We start from the raw sequence: 18,987 nt of genomic DNA on the forward strand, positions 1-18,987 counted from the left end.
CTTTAAGAAGTCCCAGTTCCTTGGGACCAGCAGTTAGCGTAATGGCTATGTCGCTGGACTCCCATGTAGTTGACCGCAGTTTGAGTCCCAGACCCGGTTGCTTAAAATCACACCGAGTGCATGTGCGTGCATGCCCAAGATCCTGAGAGGAGAATGGAGGAGATGTGGCCATCCCTCCTGGGGGTTGATTTCTCACTTTCTGTCTCTGTCTTTCTGGTGAGCACATGCGCCCTATAGCAAAAAAAACCTCTCAAAAAAAAGTCCGGTTCCTTTCATTGGAGAATGGTGTTTAGAAACCAAGATCGAGTGTGAAGTGACATGCGTTTTATTTTTATTTTGTGTTTTTTGTCATGGGGTGTGTGCACTTACTCACTAGAGAGACAGAGGGAAAGTGAGGAATCTCCAGGGGAATGGCCATGCTACAATCCCTTGTCCTCCATTCTCCTCTTGGAATTTTGAGCACATGCTTGGCATGATTTTCAAGCTGCTGGGTCCCAGAGCTTGAACTGCAGTCAGCTGTGAGGGAGTCCAGCGCCTTAACCACGATGGCACCTGCTGCCTGATAATGTGCATTATTTTTAATCTGCCTTTGCCTGAGAAGTATTAGTAGGAAGCAGAAGTAATCCTATGTGTTTTGAACATCTACCACGTGTCACGTGCCATTTTATATATAGAATACTCACAACAACCCTTTGAAAGTTAATGATGATGATGCTGTATTTTATTTTTTATGAGAGAGAGATTTTTGTCATAGCACAATCCTCCTGCCACCGCCTTCTGGTTACCTGGGATTACAGACACGTGCTACTGTGCCCAACCTGTGTTTTAAGTTGATCTGGGAACCAAACTCAGACCCCCTGTGTGGCCTTTGCTTCTGGGTTGCATCATCTTAGCAGCACAGCCATGGTGGCTGACTCTGAAACTCTGCTATAGATGGGAAAGTGGCAGTGGAAAGTTGGAATTTGTCCAAATCAAACCACTCTTAATGGGAAAGCAACATTGAACCAGTTTTTCTTTTCAAAGCCAGGATCCCAGTTTCCTTTCAGGCCTTTGTGTGTGTTTTTCTCATCTTGCTATCACCTGCCATTTTGTGCCCCTTCCATCAAGAAGCACCCTTTTAACTACTTTGTGTCATGCCTGGCTCAACCCAAGCATGAACTGGCCCTCACCATCTGTACTGTTTATCTTGGCAGCGAAGCAGCTATGGTCTTCCACCAGGAGGGTACAGGCCGCAGCCTGCTTTGCTTTGCCTTTCTGGGGCACAGGTGTCACAAGCTCTCTTGAGTGCTTATATATTTGTGTATTTCATTTTTAAGTTTTTTTGCTCTCCCAGGCTTCTGTGAGTGCAGAACTTGATCAAGTAGCTCCCATCTTTTCAGGTTAGCAATGTTATCTTGAAGAGGAAGAACTGCAGAGAAATGTTGAAAAATAAATAAATTGCTTTTAGAAAAAAATTTGCTAGTTAGTTGGGAACCTTAAAAATATTTTTTCCGGGACTAGCAGTTGGCATGATGGCTATGTCGCTGGATTCCCATGTAGTCAACCACCGTTCAAATCCCGGACCCAGTGGGTTAGACTCATGCTGGGCGCATGTGCGTGCGTGTCCAAGATCCTGAGAGGAGAATGGAGGAGAAGGGATTGTTGCGTGGCCATCTCCCCTGGGGGGAGGGGGTGATTTCTCACTTTCTGTCTCTCTGTCTCTCTGTCTTTCTGGCGAGCACACGCACCCTATAACAAAAACCTCTTACTAAAAAAAATGTTTGTTTGTTTGTTTTCCAGGGCCAGCAGGTAGCGTGGTGGTTAAGGTGCTGAACGTTTTGAGTCCTGAACCTGCGACTTGCTTTCTCACTCGTCCTCTCTCTGTCAGTCTGTCTCTGGTGAGTGTTTGTTCTCTATTACAAAAAAAAAAAAAAAACAGTTAAATAATTCTTCAAAAATATATTTTCCTTTGGATTAAGAAATATTTCTAAGATAAGTTCTGAAATTATTTTAAGGAACCAATCAGAGGTTTACAAAGACTTAATTGAAAAATATATTAATTACATTTTTCATGGCAATATTTATGATAGTGAAAATGTCCAGTTAAATGACTTTATATTCAAAAGCTGAAATGATATTTGAAAATTTATAATATATGGGAAAATTTTCACAATTTAATAAATGAAAAAAAGTAAAAGACAAAATTATATGTAGTATAAAACTAATAATGTTAAAAATAAACAAATCCTATAATATACACATTAAAACCAGGTATAGGGAACCAGCAGTTAGTGTAATGGCTATGTCGCTGGACTCCCACGGAGTTGACCGCAGTTCGTGTCCCAGACCCGGTGGCTTAAAACTCACGCTGGGCGCGTGTGCGTGCGTGCCCAAGATCCCGAGAGGAGAATGGAGGAGAAGGGATTGTGGTGTGACCATCCCCCCGGGGGGTGATTTCTTGCTTTCTGTCTCTATGTCTCTCTTTGTCTGTCTGGCGAGCGCACGCACCCTATAGCTAAAACCTCTCCAAAAAAAAAAAAAACCTGGTATAGGCCAGCAGGTAGTGTGGTGGTTGGGGTGGTTGGATTTATATTTCTTTTATTCTTTTTTTTTTAGAATTATTAATTTAATTAGTTAATTTATTTTAATTGGACCAGAGAAAGAGAAAGAGGGAAAGTGAGAAAGCAAGCTGCCAGATCTGGGACTGAAACATTGGTTAGCCATGTGGAAGTCCAGCACCTTAACCACCATGCCCCCTGCAGACCCCGGATTTCTATTTCTTATATTAAAAACAAAAACAACAACAACAATAAAATGGGCCAGCAGGTGGTGTGATGGTTAAGTTGCTGGATTCCCACATGGCCAGCTACGGTTCAAATCCTGGCCTGGTGGCTTGAAAATCACTCTAAGCACGTGTATGTGTGCCCATATTCCCAGGAGGATAGTGAAGGAGAAGGGATTGCATCATGACCATCCACCTTGGGGGATGATTTCACTCTTCGCTTGTCTCTGTCTCTAGCGAGTACATGGACCCTATGCCAAAAACCTAAAAAAAAAAAAGAAAAACCAACAACAACAACAAAAATTAGTAGAATAAAAAGACATAGTTATTGCTGGGAACCAGCAGTTAGCTTAATGGCTATGTCGCTGAACTCTCACGTAGTCAACCATGGTTCGCGACCCGGACCCTGTGGCTTACAACTCATGCCGGGTGCGTGTGCGTGCATGCCCAAGATCCCGAGAGGAGAATGGAGGAGAAGGGATTGTGGCGTGACCATCCCCTCTGTGGGGTGATTTCTCGCTTTCTGTCTCTATGTCTCTCTCTGTCTGTCTGGCGAACGCACACGCCCTATAGCGAAAACCTCTCAAAAAAAAAAAAAAAAGACATAGTTATTGTTGTGTTATATTTTAACTTAATATTTAAAAACTTAACACATTTTATTCAATAAACATGTTTTTAAAAATCTTTTAATTGGCAAAAGCTGCATATATTTTTTGTGTACAGCATGTTTTGAAATATATATGGTGTAGGATGGCTGGATTGAGCTAATTAGCAGATTTCCTCACGTATCTAACATTTTTCTGTGGTGAAAACACTTAATATCCATTCCCAGCAATTGTCAAACATACAGTACATTGTTAATATCGACAGATCTCTTGAGGGACCAGCAGTTGGTATAATGGCGGTGTCACTGGACTCCCATGTAATCAACTGCAGTTCAAGTCCTGGACCTGGTGGATTAAACTCACGTCAGGCACATGTGTGTGCATGCCCAAGATCCCAAGAGGAGAATGGAGGAGAAGGGATAGCAGCTGGTCATCCCTCCGGGGGGGTGATTTCTCACTTTTTGTCTCTCTCTGTGTCTGGCAAGCACACACGCCCTATAGCAAAAAAAAAAAAAAACTCCAAAAAGGAAAAGTTGAGCTGTGTGGTTTTTAACTTTTTGTTTTTAAATTGCACCAGATGTTTTTTAAAAGTTGCAAAAATATAAGCTAAATAATGTGATTGAATGTATAAAAAATTTTAAAAAGGTTGCAAAAATAGTGCAAAGAATTCTTTAATACCCTTTTATCCAGATTCTCTAAATATTAACTTTTTTTTTTTTTTGAGAGGTTTTTGCTATAGGGCGCATGCGCTCGCCAGACAGAGACAAAAAGCAAGAAATCACCCCCCCAGGGGGGATGGCCACGCCGCAGTCCCTTCTCCTCCATTCTCCTCTTGGGATCTTAGGCACGCACGCACACGCACCCAGTGTGAGTTTTAAGCTACCGGGTCCGGGACGCAAACCACAGTCAACTACATGGGAGTCCAGCGACATAGCCATTACGCTAATTGCTGGTCCCAACATTTTGTTTTCTTAGACTACTTGAGAGTAAGTTGCAAATATGTGCTCATTTACTCCTAAGTATTTTAGTGTAGGTTTTCTAAAATTTAAGAACATTTTCTCATATAACATAGAACAGTGATCGACATTAGGAAATTATGTGGATACACCATATGGACTCATCTAGTGTATTCAGATTTTGCCGCTAATATCTTTTGTAGCAGAAGAAATCTTTTTTCCTGGTCCAAGATATCATGTTGTATTGAACTATAACTTCTTTGTTTTTCCTTTGATCTAGGGCAGTTCCTATGCTCTCTTTGCCTTTCATGGCCTTGTTATGTTTTCAAAAGGTCAGGCCATTTCTTTGTGAAATGTCTCTCAGTTTGATCTGCCTGACGTTTTCTCATGATAAAATTTAGATTATGGGTCTTTGGTGAGTTATCACAGAAATGGCGTTGTGTCCAGGGTGCTCCTTATTGGGTAGTGAATGATGTCATTTTGTCCAACTATTGCAGCTGTTGACTTTCATCACTTGGTAATGTTAATGTCAGGCAAATTTTCCCCTGTACAAGTCTGTTTCTCTTTTTGTAGTTAAGTTTCTCATCAAACTTTTATCCACAAACTTTTTAAAAGAATTATTTATTTAATTTTATTTATTATTATTATTTTTTAAATTGGACCAGAAGCAGGCAGAGAGAGAGAGAAAAGAAAAGTAAAAAGCCTGCCTCCAAGTCCTACACTCGAGCCAGAGTTGGCCATGTGGGAGTGCAATGCCTTACCTACCATGCTACCTGCCAGCCCCTATCCACAAGTTTTAACATTCATGATTCTTATCTGAAGCAATGGTTTTTGTTGTGGTTGCTAATTGGTGATTTTCTAAGTCCTTCATTTCTTTTGTATTTATTAGTTATGGGTTATTCTGTTATAATACATTGCTAATGTTAATTATTAATATTTTGATACTCATGTGTTCCAGTTTGGGCCAATGGGAACCCCTTCAAGTAGACCCATCTTTTGATATATCTTCATCATTTTTTATGCACTTCCTTAGTCTTGATGATCTAAATTCATCTACTACTTTTCTTGTCTCAGTTTTGGGGTCATCCATGTCTTCAAGGAGCCCTGGTTCCTTTTGATGGAGAATGGTTTAGAAACAAAGATCTGACTGTCATGGGGCAAGCAGGTGGCATGATGATTAGGGGTGCTGGACTCCCACATGGCCAGCTGTGGTTTGATCTCAATTTTTTTGAGTATTGAACCAACCTTGTATTCTTGGAATAGACTGCACTTGGTTGTGATATGGTATCCTTTTTATATATTGTTAGATTTGATTTGCTAACATTTTAGAGGATTTTAATGTGTTCATGAGACATGTTGGCCTGTCATTTGCTTTTTTGTTCTGACATTGTCTGGTTTTAGTATCAGCCATACAGGCCTCATAAAATGAGTTGGGCAGTCTTTTCTTCTACTTTCTGAAAGAGTTTGTGTAGAATTAGTATTCATTCTTCCCTAAGTGTTTAATAAAATTTGCCAATGAAGCATCTGGTCCTAGAGTTTATTTTAGGTAAAATTTTAAGTCCTTATTCAGATGATTCGCTAGAGATCTATTCAGGTTATCTGATTTTCTTGGATGGGCTCTGGTAGTTTCTGCCTATTAAGAATTTTGTTAGACCAACCTGTGGCTTGGTGATTGAGATGGCTAGATCCTACATGACTGACTGCATGATTCAAGTCCCAGAATCAAGGCTTCAAGAACATGGTGGACACATGTACATGTGTGCCTAAAATTTTGAAAAGAGAGAGAGAGAAAGGGGGAAAGGGATTGTGATTTGATCATTCCTCATGGGGAAGGGGAGTGCTTTCTGTCTCTCTCTCTCTCTCTCTCTGTCTTCCCCCCCTCCTCTCTCCAGCAAGAGCCCATGCCCTCTGGGAAAAAAAAAATGTTTAAAAAAATGGGTCCATTTCAGGCCAGCCAGTGGCATGGTAGTTAAGGTGGCTAACTGCACAGTTCGCGTCCTAGACCCAGCAGTTTGAAAAGTACTCTGGGCGTGTACCAAAAATCCAAGAGGAGAATGGAGGAGAAGGAGGGATTGAGACATGGCCATCTTCCCTGGGAGGGTGTGTGTGTGTGGGGGGAGATGCTTTCTTACTTTCCCTGTCTCTTGCTCTCTGTCTCTGGCAAGCGCACATGCTCTATAGCAAAAACAAAACAGAACCAAACAAAAATTATCCATTTCATCTAAATTATCAAGTGTTGGCATAGTTAATAATTTCCCTTATTGACCCTTTAATGTTTATAGAATCTAATGATGTTCCTTCTTTTCTTTTTTTTTTTTTTTTTTTTTTGAGAGTTTTGTTTTGGCTGTAGGGCGCGTGCACCCGCTAGAAAGACAGAGAGAGAAAGACAGACAGAAAGCAAGAATCAACCCCCAGGGGGGATGGCCACACTGCAGTCCCTCTCCTCCATTCTTCTCTTGGGATCTTGGGTACGCACACACATGCGCCCGGCATGAATTTAAGCCACCGAGTCTGGGACTTGAACTGTGGTCGACTACATGGGAGTCCAGTGACATAGCCATTATGCCATTTGCTGGTTCCCCCATTCTTTTCTTTAGTGATAATTTCTGTCTTCTTCTTTTCTAGTCAGTCTAGCTAGAGGTTAATCCTATTCAAAAGTACTTATACATCAAGAATCATAAAAATTTAAATGCAGTTTAGAATATAAAGATTTTTTTTCAAAAAAAGAAAAGCTATTTGTCTAAAGATGTTTTCTTTTTTTTTTTTTTAACCAACCAACCTACCTAACCTACCTACCTTCCCTCCTTTCTCCTTTCCTTCCTTCCTTCTGCAAAAGAAATAGTGATAGACACTTCCAATAGGGTCTTTTTAAAAAAACAAAAATTTTAAAGAGTTATTTTATTTAATTTTTTATTTATTTAAATTTGACCAGAGAGGGACAGAGAGAAAGAGAACAACCTGCCAGGTCTGGGACTTGAACCACAATCAGCTATGTTGAAGTCCAGCGCCCTCAACCACCACACCACCTGCTGGCCCCTCCTATATGATCTTGATGCCACCACCCACCATATCAGGGAGGTTTCTGGACACAGACCCAGAACCTTCCCATATAGGTCAGCCTCACAGAGCTTTATGTTACTGCTGCATTACCTTCCAGACCCTAAAGATGATTTTCTTCATGTTATTTAGGGAGGAGGTCAGAGTGAACTTGAAAAATAGACAAACATTTTTATTCAAGCTCCACCACTTACTAGCAGCGTGACCTTCAGCATACTGCCAGACTGATTTGAGCTTTGATTTTGTCATTTAGAAGAAGATAACTTTAGCTTAGAGCAGCTGAGACATGAACATACACCCCAAAAGTGCCAGGCCCAGTGTCTACTTATAGTAGTGGGCATTTAGAACTACTGTTACTAAGCAAAATGAAAGACTGAAATTATGCTGAGCAAATAGCCTGTATGTGGAGTATTTCCCCACTTCCATGGGGCAGGTTTCTCGTCGTTTCCTCCTATTCCCACAGTATCTGGTAAACACTCATTTTAGAGCAGTATTCACATTTGATTGCAACATTTCCTGCTTCCTTCCCCAGATTTGACTTCTACACAGCAGGGCCATGTTCTTACGCCTTTTCTAACTCATGTCCAGACCAAGGTCTGGCCTATATTTGAGTGACTAAAAATATTTTAGTAGATAAAGAATAAAGAAATAAATAATGGCCCATCAAATCAGTAGACTATTATGCAACCAAAGAAGATATTTTAAGGGATCATCCAGCAACAGGAAAAAATACTTTAAAAATAGAGTACATTTTATCTACTTTTGGTATGAGTATACTTATGTATATGTTTATTATTCGTGTATGGGAGAAATGAAGGAGAATTGTAGAGAGAAAATATTGGGTTGTTGGAAAAGTCATGGTTTATTTTTTCTGTGCAAAAATGCATCATGACTTTTCCAACAACCCAGTAGCTATGTGAGTTGTCAGGTGCTGGCCCAAGTTTTCATCCCTTCAGAACATTTAAGCAATGGGAGGCTTGGACATTAGGTGGTGAATACCACTCCGTAGAAATGGTTGTTGAGGCACCTGGGCAGGAAGTCCTGAGTCTACAATTCCTTTTCCTCTGTGCCATGGTTTACAGATACTGAGCTCTTTCTCCTCAAGCCAGAAGGGGCCGTGAAAATACTATTAGGGAATAGCAACTTTTGCTATGGAGACTTAGTTGGGTTTGAAAAGACATAATGGTGGCGTGATGGTGGTGTGCTTTGGCAAGCCAGGAGTCTGAGAAATCTCCTTGTTAAAGCTGAAAAGTGAAAAGCCCAGTGCTGTGTTTGGGCCAGTTTTTAAATAGATTTTGTCCTTCTCCTTTCTTGCCTTTTCAGGGGGCCACCTCTTGCCCAAGTCCTTAACAGTCAGCTGTGGGATTGTGTGGCACTGTGTCCACTGTCTGACAGCTTGTGTGTGTGTGTGTGTGTGTGTGTGTGTGAGGGATCAAAGAAGATCCAAGCATTGGTCTTTAAGCATAAACTCGGACCAGAGATGTGGGGTTTTTCCCTGGCATTGTCACCAGCCAGTTCTACTGAATAGATCTTCTTTTGGTAGGACTGTGTCCAGGCTGTCAGGGTGCAGGAACTCTGTTGCAAAACCCATGTTACCCAGCCATCCACTGACACACCTGTGATGGGGAGCCAGGCATCACAAGAGCCGGTTCTGTTCCCAGACACTTTTGTCAGAAAGTTCTGGCTCGGAGAGCATATAAATCTCTGTCCTATGACACCTCCCTACTTCATACCTCTCTCTTCTCTCAGATTTCTGATCATCCAAAGTAGGGAATCAGCTACCCCTGATCTTCTTTTCTTTAGGGTAAACATCTCTATTTCCACTTCCTTTATTGTTTCCCATGTAAGTGGGGAGCTCTCCATCCTGGGGCTCCTTTTTGCTTGTGTTCTAGTTTATCTCTGTTGCTAAGGTTGGAGCCTATTTGTAACTCTTCTTTTTTTTTTTGGAGAGGTTTTTGCTATAGGGCGTGTGTGCTCACTAGACAGACAGAGAGAGACAGAGACAGAAAGCGAGAAATCACCCCCCAGGGGGGATGGTCACGCCGCAATCCCTTCTCCTCCATTCTCCTCTCGGGATCTTGGGCACGCACGCACACGCACCCGGCATGAGTATTTGTAACTCTTCTAATGAACCCTCAGTGTGCATTCACTTTGGAGGAAGCCAAATTGACAAGGGCCCTCCCATTCTCTTCTGCAGGAGTTTGGGGAGTGACACTGTCTGTGCTGCAGACTTGTTGCCGTGGTCACGCCATGTGAACTGTAACACGCTGTGACCTCCCCATGTGGAAGGTTCTGATTGCTCTCAGGTGTTCTCCCCAGACCCTCGTCCCTTGTTCCTGCACATGCACTGGAGGCAGAACCAGACTTGAGGAAGCTAAGGCCAGTCCCCTAGCTTTGTGTTTCTCTTTTTCATGTTTTTATTCAAAATTAGTTGAGTTAAAAAGGCCAGTCAGTTAGATAATAGTGTTATTGAGTTATATCCATGAACTGCCTTGGAGCACACTGCCCAGAGCTTAGGGGAGCTGTGGGTTTTGGGGGTTCAGACCAGGTGGCCAAGGCCAAGGAGATGCCTATAGAAGCAAGCCTGAGCAGCTGCAGCTGCAAGGTCAGCCCTGTGGCTGTGGTCAGATCCACTTGTGCTGAGTAATACCTGCTTTTGGCCTGTGCTGCTGAGTCATTCTTCTACAGCCATCGCTTTAGTGACTGCCTTCCTCTTTTGTGGCATTGCGTCAGACACATGCCGGTCATGTGTTTCCAAATTGAGCCATGTTATGTTGGGGAAAGGGCATCAGCTGGGGGCATCTGAGTATCTGCTGCGGAGAATGTTCTCTGGGACACCTTGGTCAGGCCCTGTGACCTCTTGGTCAGGCCCTGTGACCGTTGTTGAAGATGCATGCACTGTTGGTCAGCATTACCTTCCTAGGGCAGTGTTTTTGTTGTTTTGTTTTTGAGTTCATTTCTTTCTATCTTGCATGAGAGAGGATGCACCTCTAACAGGGTCTTGACACCATGGTCCACACTCAGCCTGTCCCCAGTCACAGGTACACTCATGCCTGGGGTGTTTAGGGAGGCCTCCATGTGAACCTAGAACCTTCACACATGGATCTGTCTGCCTCACAAGAGTGTTGTGTTAGTGCTGTGCCATTGTCTGGCTCCCAACTATTGCAGTGTTTTAATCATACCACCCCCTTACCTGGATGTTGTCACCAACTACCCAGAACCCAAAGGCATCACACTGGCCTGCAAGGCTCCTGGGCCCTTGGCATACTGATCTCAGTTCTTTTTAGAAGGTTGTCTCTTCCTTACCACCCATATACCCTCACATGCAAAAATGCATCCCTTTACACACCGCTTCAGCACAGCAGATTCTACAGTATGCTCTTTTTTGGGGGAGAGGTTTTTGCTATAGGGCACGTGTGCTCTCCAGAAAGACAGAGAGACAGAAAGTGAGAAATCACCCCCCAGGAGGGATGACCACACCGCAATCCCTTCTCCTCTATTCTCCTCTCTGGATCTTGGGCACGCACGCACACGCGCCTGGTGTGAGTTTTAAGCTACCAGATCTGGGACTTGAACCGTGGTCAACTACATGGGAGTCCAGCGACATAGCCATTACGCTTACTGCTGGTCCCTGCAGTCTGCTCTTTTGTGTTCTAGGCGTTGGTACGTGCTTCCTCTGTTAGAAACTTCTCTTATCTCCTGATCTGACTGGAGGACGCTGGTAATTCTTCACAATCCAACTCGGTAACTGGCCCCTGAGTACCCTTTCCTTGATTCCTTAGGACCACCTTGCCCTTACCCTCAAAGCTCTCTTTTTCCCTGCCCCGACCTCCCCGTGGTATTGTGACTGTTGGGATATGTCTGCCATTCCCAGTGTGCAGGGTCTTCAAAAATCTTGTGGAAAGTAAATATGAAAATTTCAAAATTTCAAAAATTTTTACACCCAAATGAACTCATACTTTAATTGCATTTTTCCATAAACTGTTGTCAGAGAGCATGTACACTGATGAGAGGATTTAGATAGAGAAAGCACCTCCCAATTTGGCATGGTCACACCACAATCCCATCTTCTCCATTTCTTCCTCCTGTTGGGATTTGGAGTACACACACCCCTCGCATATTTTTCAAGCTTTTGGGGCCAGGATTTAAAACACTGTCAGCCATATGAGATCCGACTTCCTATGCATGGGGCTTAACCACTGCACTACGGGGCCCAGCACTTCCATGAACTTTTTGAAGTCTCTGCGTAGGTGGAGAGCCCCTTGAAGTATGGTAGTAGGGTTCCCATCTGAATCCACACAGGTCGTTCCTGGTGTGCAGCGGGTGCCCCCCTGCTGTTTACTAGATGAGTAGATAGAAGAGGGAGAGAGGCATGCACTTTGCCGTGATGTATGTGTACCTGAACATTTTCTACAACCCACTCCAAACCATAAGCTATTAAGAATAGGAGCCATGCAGGGGGTGGGTGGTGTGACTAGCAGGAGGCATTATGGTTATGTAGTCTACTGCGGTTTCAGTACTGAACCTGGTGGCTTAAAACTCACACCAGGCACGTGTTTATGCATGTCCAAGATCCCAGGAGGAGAGTGGAGGAGAAGGGATTCCAGCTCCCCAGCCAGCCAGGATTATAGGTGCATATACCCCACATGCACAGGTTAACCTGGGATCTGAATCTTAGTCTTTCGCGGATCCAGGGTCACTGGGGAATGGAAATCATGGGGTGGGCGGGGGGATCATGATGTGACTATGTTGAGGATGTTTGTATTTCACTCTGTTTGTCTCTCACTCTCATGAAAAAAAAAAGAAACTTAAATTTTAAAAAAGGCTCACAACAATGCCAACGTCCTTCAGATGCAAGAGCCTGAGAGCCCACAGTCTGGGTTCTCTCTGTGTGGATCAAGCAGCCTTCCCTACCTCGTTAGGCCCTAAGTACATTGCACATTGACATAAATGGTTGTGTGACCTAGAAAAGGTGCTTGCCATGGACTCTAGAAAGACAGCAGGAAAATGTTTAACCTATTTCAGAAGTATTTCCTTGCCAGCTTAGAGTTTTAGAGCTGGGTATGGTCCTTGGTGGTTATTTCCATGTTGCTTCCAGACCCAGCAGGATCCAGACTTCAGTTCATAGCCCAGTTAACTAGGTATGCTTTGGTTATGTAGAGCCAAGATCAGTAAACTTTTTCTGTAAGAGAGGCCAGGTAATAAAATTTTGAAGCTTTGCAGGCCAAGAAAAAAAATCTAGGATATTATCTTAATACTTATATACCAAAAGAAACACAAACTTCCACAACATTTTTTATTAACAAAATACAAATAATAATAATAACAATTGAGTATCATTTCTGAAATACAGGTCTACTAATAAGAGTGGACTTACTTTGTGAGGGTAACATTTTGCTTAGTGTTTTTATCAAAATCAGTTATGTTAGCGCTGATCTATAATGTTTTTTAAATAATTATTTAATTTTTATTCATTCATTTATTATAATTTGAACAAATACATGCACATAGAAGAGAGAATGTCCAAGATCCCAAGCCAAAGTGTCCGGGACTTGAACTGTGGTCAGCCATGTGTGAGGGTCCAGCACCTTAACCACCACACTTCCTGCTGGTCCTGATCTGTAATGTAGTTTTACATGTTTCATCTTTGAAATGTCTTTCATACTAATAGGTACTGCAAATAATGGTATCAGTCTATAAATGTAATTTTTTTCCTACAGGGTATGTGTGCTCTCCAGAGGGAATGACCATGCCACAATCCCTTCTCCAGTTTTCTGTCAGGGTTTTGGCCATGTGCACCCACACCTGATGTTTTGTTTCTCAAACTGCTGGGTCTGGGGCTCGAACTGCACAGTTGGCCATGTATGATCCAGCAGCCTTTACTATGCCACTGGCTGGCTCATAAAACATAATTTTAATAGACCAAATGAATCTCTGGAAGGTAGCATTTATAGAAATTTGCTAGGGTCTCCTTTTTGTTGTTGTTGTTTTTGTTTTGTTCCTTTTATTTATTTATTTATTATTTATTTATTTATTTTTAGCTTATGAGAGGGTGTGTGCACTTGATGAAGACAGGGAAATTGAGAAAGCAACCCCCATGGGGAATGGTCACACCATAATCCCTTCTCCACTTCTCTGTCCCTGGGCACGCACACACATGTACCCAGTGTGTTTTTTAAGCCAAGGTCTGGAACCATGCACTTGGCCATTTGGGATCCAGCCACCTTAACCACCATACCACCAGCTGACCCAGGGCATCCTTTTGATATTTGGCTGTTAGCATGTTATTACAGTGCAGCTCAATCACTTCCAATTGAGAGTTAGATGTAAGCTCTTCTCTTGCAGTTAAATGAATGCTTAAATATGTGAATTTCCTTTACACTTTAATCAGGATCTGAAAAACACTGCTGTAACTATGGTTTGAGCTTAAAAAAATGAACAAAATTTTGTGGCAATGGAGATCTCACTTCTTGTTTTACCCTTGATAATCCAGGAATTGTATAAATCAGCTTGATATTATTTGTGATTCCATGTTAGTTTCATTGAAATTAACTTTACCACAGTATATGTTTTGCTTTATAATTTTAGATTGGCCTCATTAAAAAACATCAAGTCTGCAGCAAAAGCTTATTTCCTAAGCTATTTAGTATTCAGTAATAGTGGCTGAGGGCATTTCTTCTTGCTTAGAACAATTTCAGTATCAACTATGAGCTCAAAATAGTCACACTAAACTTTACCACCACCAAGCCGTTGAACTGCTCTATGGTAGCACAGTTAAGATAGCTACTATTTTTGACAAAAAATGACAGACCTGACAATGGCTTAGTCCATAAGCAAATAAAATTCACTGTTGACACTTGTGATCCAGTAACAGAAAAAAAGATTAAAATATTTTCTGTGTTGTATCTGCTGATGAATAATATAGTGAATAATCACATGTTTTTACAGGCTTTGTAAATTTGTCTAACCCTTTTTCTGCTCAATAGATAGATAGACAGACAGACAACATTTTTTGACCACCGTCAGTTATGGTACATATTAGCAGGTTCCATGTCAGGATGTATTAAACTACTGTTTTCTCGACTTTTTTGAAAATGTTCTTTCTTGTAGTTGTTCATGCTAATTCTTTAGTCACATCAAACTTGTATCGATTCCTTAAATAAATAACTGAGCGATACTGGCAACATTTTTACACTCGTCAAGAGCCAGGAACTCTTAACTCCCTGAGACAGCAAGGAAACCTACTTCCCTTGGATCATGATGACTGAGGAAGCCTACTGGAAGACAGGACTTCCTACCACCTCTCTATTCCAAGGTGCCCCCATCCTGAGGTGTCAATGGAAGCCCTGTGGGACACCCTTCTCCTCCTAATTAGGGCTTGTCAGGTGAGGCCTAGTGCAGAGACTGAACTCCCACCGGACAGCAATGAGTCAGGTACCTTCCTCACCACTAGCAGGATGACAGAGGAGAACTGCTAAAAGAGAAGATTGAAGGCTGGCTGGTGGCATGGTAGTTAAGGTGACTGGATCCCACATGTCCAGCTACATGGTTTGAGTCTGGGATCCAGCAGCTTGAGAAACACACTCAATTCAGTGTATGCCTAAAATCCTGAAAGGAGAAATGGAGGAAAGGAGATTGTGGCATGGCACTGGTGCGTGGTGGGAGGGATGCTTTTTAACTTGCCCTTTTTTGTCTGTCTCTGGTGAGTGTGTATACCACCTAGCAAAAATTACTTTTTTAAATGAATCATTTTATTTAAGCTTTTTTATTTTAATTTGACCAGAGAGGGACAGTGCAAGTGCACGCATGTGCGCAAGAGAGAGAAAGTGAGAAAACAAGCCACCAGGTCCGGGACTCGAATCACAGTTGGTCATGTGGAAGTTCAGTACCTTTAACCACCACACCATCTGCTGGTCCCCATCTGGCAAAATTTTAAAAAAAAGGGAAGATTGAAAAAGATTCAGGATCAGGGCTGGCAGGTGGCATGGTGGTTAAGAGTGCTGAACTCCAACATGGCTGACTATAGTTTGAGTCCTGGACCTGGCAGCTTGCTTTCTCACACTCTCTCTCTCACTCTGTCCCTCTTTGGTCAAATTAAAATAAATAAATAAAGTTAAATAAAATAATTCTTAAAAAAGAAAAGTTTACTTATGGGGCCAGCAGGTGGCGTGGTGGTTAAGGGTGACTAGACTCCCACATGGCTGACTGCAGTTTGAGTCCCGGACTTGGAAGCTTACTTGCTCTTTCTCCTATCTCTCTTACTCTGTCTCTCTCTGGTCAAATTTAAATAAATAAATAAATAAATAAATAAGGGCTGCTAGGTGGCGTGGTGGTTAAGGGTGCTAGACTCCCACATGGCTGACTGCAGTTTGAGTCCCAGACCTGGAAGCTTACTCGCTCTCTCTCTTATCTCTCTCTATCCCTCTCTAGTCAAATTTAAATAAATAAATAAATAGATAGATAGATAGTTAGATCAATAAATAAATAAGGGCTGCCAGGTGATGTGGTTGGTTAGGTGCGCTGGACTCTCACACGGCCGACTGGTTTGAGTCCCAGTCCTGGCAGCTTGCTTTCTCACTTTCCCTCTCTCTTTTCTCTCCCTCGTTCTCTCACTCTCTTTTTGTCCCTTCTCTGGTCAAATTAAAAATAAATACAAGGGCTGGCAGGTGTCATGATGGTTAAGGGCATTGGATTCCCACGTGGTTGATTGTAGATCAAGTCCTGAACCTGGTGGCTTGCTTTCTCGCTTTCCCTCTCTCTCTCACTCTGTCCCTCTCTAGTCAAATTAAAATAAATAAAGCTAATAAAAATAATTTTAAAAAATAAATAAAATAAATCAATATATAAAAGTTAAATTTTAAAAAGTAAAGTTAATTAATTCTTTAAAAAAAGAAAAAGATTCAGGGTCTAGTATTCAAAATATCTAGGATGTAATAAAAATCACCCTCGAAGCCCAGGAAAATCCCAATTTAAATGGTGTCAACAGCCACCAGCATGAAGACAACACAGGTGTTGGAATCACACAAGCTATAAAAAAGATCCTTGGGGACCAGCAGTTAGCGTAATGGCTATGTCACTGGACTCCCACGTAGTCGACCGTGGTTCGCGTCCCGGACCCAGTGACTTAAAACTCACGCCGGGCACGTGTGCGCCCAAGATCCCGAGAGGAGAATGGAGGAAAAGGGATTGCAGCGTGGCCATCCCCCCTGGGGCGTGATTTCTTGCTTTCTGTCTCTGTCTCTCTCTGTCTGTCTGGCAAGCGCAAGCGCCCTATAGCAAAAAAAAAAAAAAAAAAAAAAAAAACCCTCCCCAAAAAAAAAAAAAAAAAAAAACAAAAAACCTCTCCAAAAAAAAAAAAAAAACCAAAAAGATCTATTCTGGGACCAGCAGGTGTTATGGTGGTTAAGGCACTGGACTCCCATATGGCTGACTGCAGTTCAAGTCCTGAACCTGGCGTCTTGGTTTCTCACTTCCTCCCTCTCCCTTTCTCCCATGAGTGCATGCTCCCTAAGGAAATTAGATAATAATAATAAATAGAATCAATAAATAATTCTTTTTAAAAAAGAAATAGTGTAATCTGAATAAGAAAATTCAGATTGAAAAACAAAGCCTTGGAGACTAGTGGGACTAATAACAATAACAACAAAATCTAACAATGACATCATAGTCCCAGAAGGAGAGGAGAAAGTGGATAGTGCTGGAAAATATCCAAGAAATAATGGCTGAGCAGTTCCCACATTTGGCAAAAGGCGTAAATGTATAGATTCAAGAAGCTGAGCAGACCCTAAACCTAAAAAAAAAGCCATGTCATTAACATCTTAGTTTAGATAATAAACTTTCTGGATACTCCAGCTGTAGAGGAATTGGTTTGAGGTGTACTTTGCAGCACTACTTTTTAACAGTGCCTTGGGGACATACTTGTCCCTGAGCATCTCTTAGTCTCTGGATATTGAGCTATCAGGCAACAGTAAGGTTTGTTTTCATGAGAGTTTTCCCTCATCTTGAAGCCATTAAACTTTGGCAGAGGTTTATGAACCTGAGCAGACCCTGTTCCCCTACAGATGCAGGTAGACACCAGACCCTATTTAGGCATCTGTGTGTGGACAGCGACTGCTGCTGAGGGATGCTAAGGGGCATCCCCTGCTGAAGGGGCCAACTAAGTTACCTGCTTCCTTCCTTCCTGTTACTTCTTTGCTTCAGGTGGCAGACTCACTCTAACGTCAGTGCTGGGTGGTGGTTTAGTCTTGTGTACTTACCAGAAGTTGCATCGGTAAATACAAAGCAGAAATATTTCCTGGAAGATGGATGACCTTCTACTCCAATGTTGTAAACAGAGCCTTTCTGTTTTTTGTCTCACTTTCCCCTTCAGAAGCTGACAAAGCTCCTATCAGTGCCCCTGGCCTGAACATATTGCCCTTTACCCTGTTGTATTGTCAGGACTGGCCAGCCATTGAAATACCTTCTGTATCTGTATGTTTGTCATCTACCTGTTCAACAAACCATAGATTTGAAATATTCTGTTATTGCTGTTGTGTACTTTGTAGTTAGTTTTAAATCTGCACCGAACATGTACAGAACTTTCTTTTCTTATTGTCATGCCCTAAACAATTATTTACATAGCATTTACATTGTATTAGATTTTATAAGTAATTCAGAGGTGATATGGGAAAATGAGCTTAGGTCATGCAAATACTCTATACCACTTTATATTTAGGGACTTGAGCATCTTTGAAGTTTGATATCTGCAGGGATCCTAGACCCAATACCCTGTGGATACTGAGGGATGACTACATTGTTTTTCCTTGCAAAAACACACACATATAGATACAGTATTTTATAATACACAAATAGATACAGTATTTTATAATAAAAATGAAAATTCTTATGAAGAGGCAATTTACGATAAAAGATTAAATTAGATCTGCATATTTATTTATTTATTTTGAGAGAGATTTTTGCTATAGGGTGTGCATACTCACCGGAGAGACAGAAAGCAACAAATCACCCAGGGGGGATGGCCATGCCTTAGTCCCTTCTCCATTCTCTCAGGATTTTGGGCATGCACGTACATGTGCCCGGAGTGAGTTTTAAGCTGCCAGATCTGAGAAATGAACGATGGTAAACTACATGGGAGTCCAGTGACATAAGCATTACACAATCTGCTGGTTCCTTCTTTTTTTATTTTAAAAATTGATTTAATTTAATTTATTATTATTAATCTTTTTTTAAGACTTACTTATTTTAGGGGCCAACAAGTGGTATGGTGGTTAAAGGCTCTGGATTCCCACATGGTCAACTGCAGTTCAAGTTCTGGACCTGACAACTTGCTTTCTCATTTTCCCTTTCTCTTTCTCTGTTTTTGTCTGGTCAAATTAAGTAATAATAATAACAAATAGAAATAAAATCATTCTTTTTTTTTTTTTTTTTGAGAGGTTTTAGCTATAGGGTGCATGCACTTGCCAGAAAGACACAGAGAGACAGAAAGCAAGAAATCACCCCTCAGGGGGATGGCATGCTGCAATCCCTTCTCCTCCATTCTCCTCTCAGGATCTTGGGCATGCACAGACACCCGGCATGAGTGGGTCTGGGACTCGAACTATGGTTGACT

At 41.9% G+C, this 18,987-nt stretch overlaps 1 protein-coding gene across 2 annotated transcripts in view; it reads left to right on the forward strand.

Annotated features, from left to right (window-relative positions):
- The first annotated feature begins 1,823 nt into the window (after positions 1-1,823).
- Positions 1,824-18,987, forward strand: part of POR (cytochrome p450 oxidoreductase) — a 50,091-nt gene continuing 32,927 nt past the window's right edge. Inside the window, exon 1 of one of the 2 annotated variants that reach the window (XM_006155633.3) lies at positions 1,824-1,877. The gene's annotated coding sequence lies outside the window, so the exon portion shown is untranslated. Of the gene's footprint in view, positions 1,878-11,036; positions 11,124-18,987 lie in introns of those variants that run through there. The other variant, XM_006155632.2, reaches the window with a different exon arrangement.

The sequence above is a fragment of the Tupaia chinensis genome, unplaced genomic scaffold (genome assembly GCF_000334495.1).
Source record: "Tupaia chinensis unplaced genomic scaffold, TupChi_1.0 Scaffold000465_1, whole genome shotgun sequence".
NCBI lineage: Eukaryota > Metazoa > Chordata > Mammalia > Scandentia > Tupaiidae > Tupaia > Tupaia belangeri.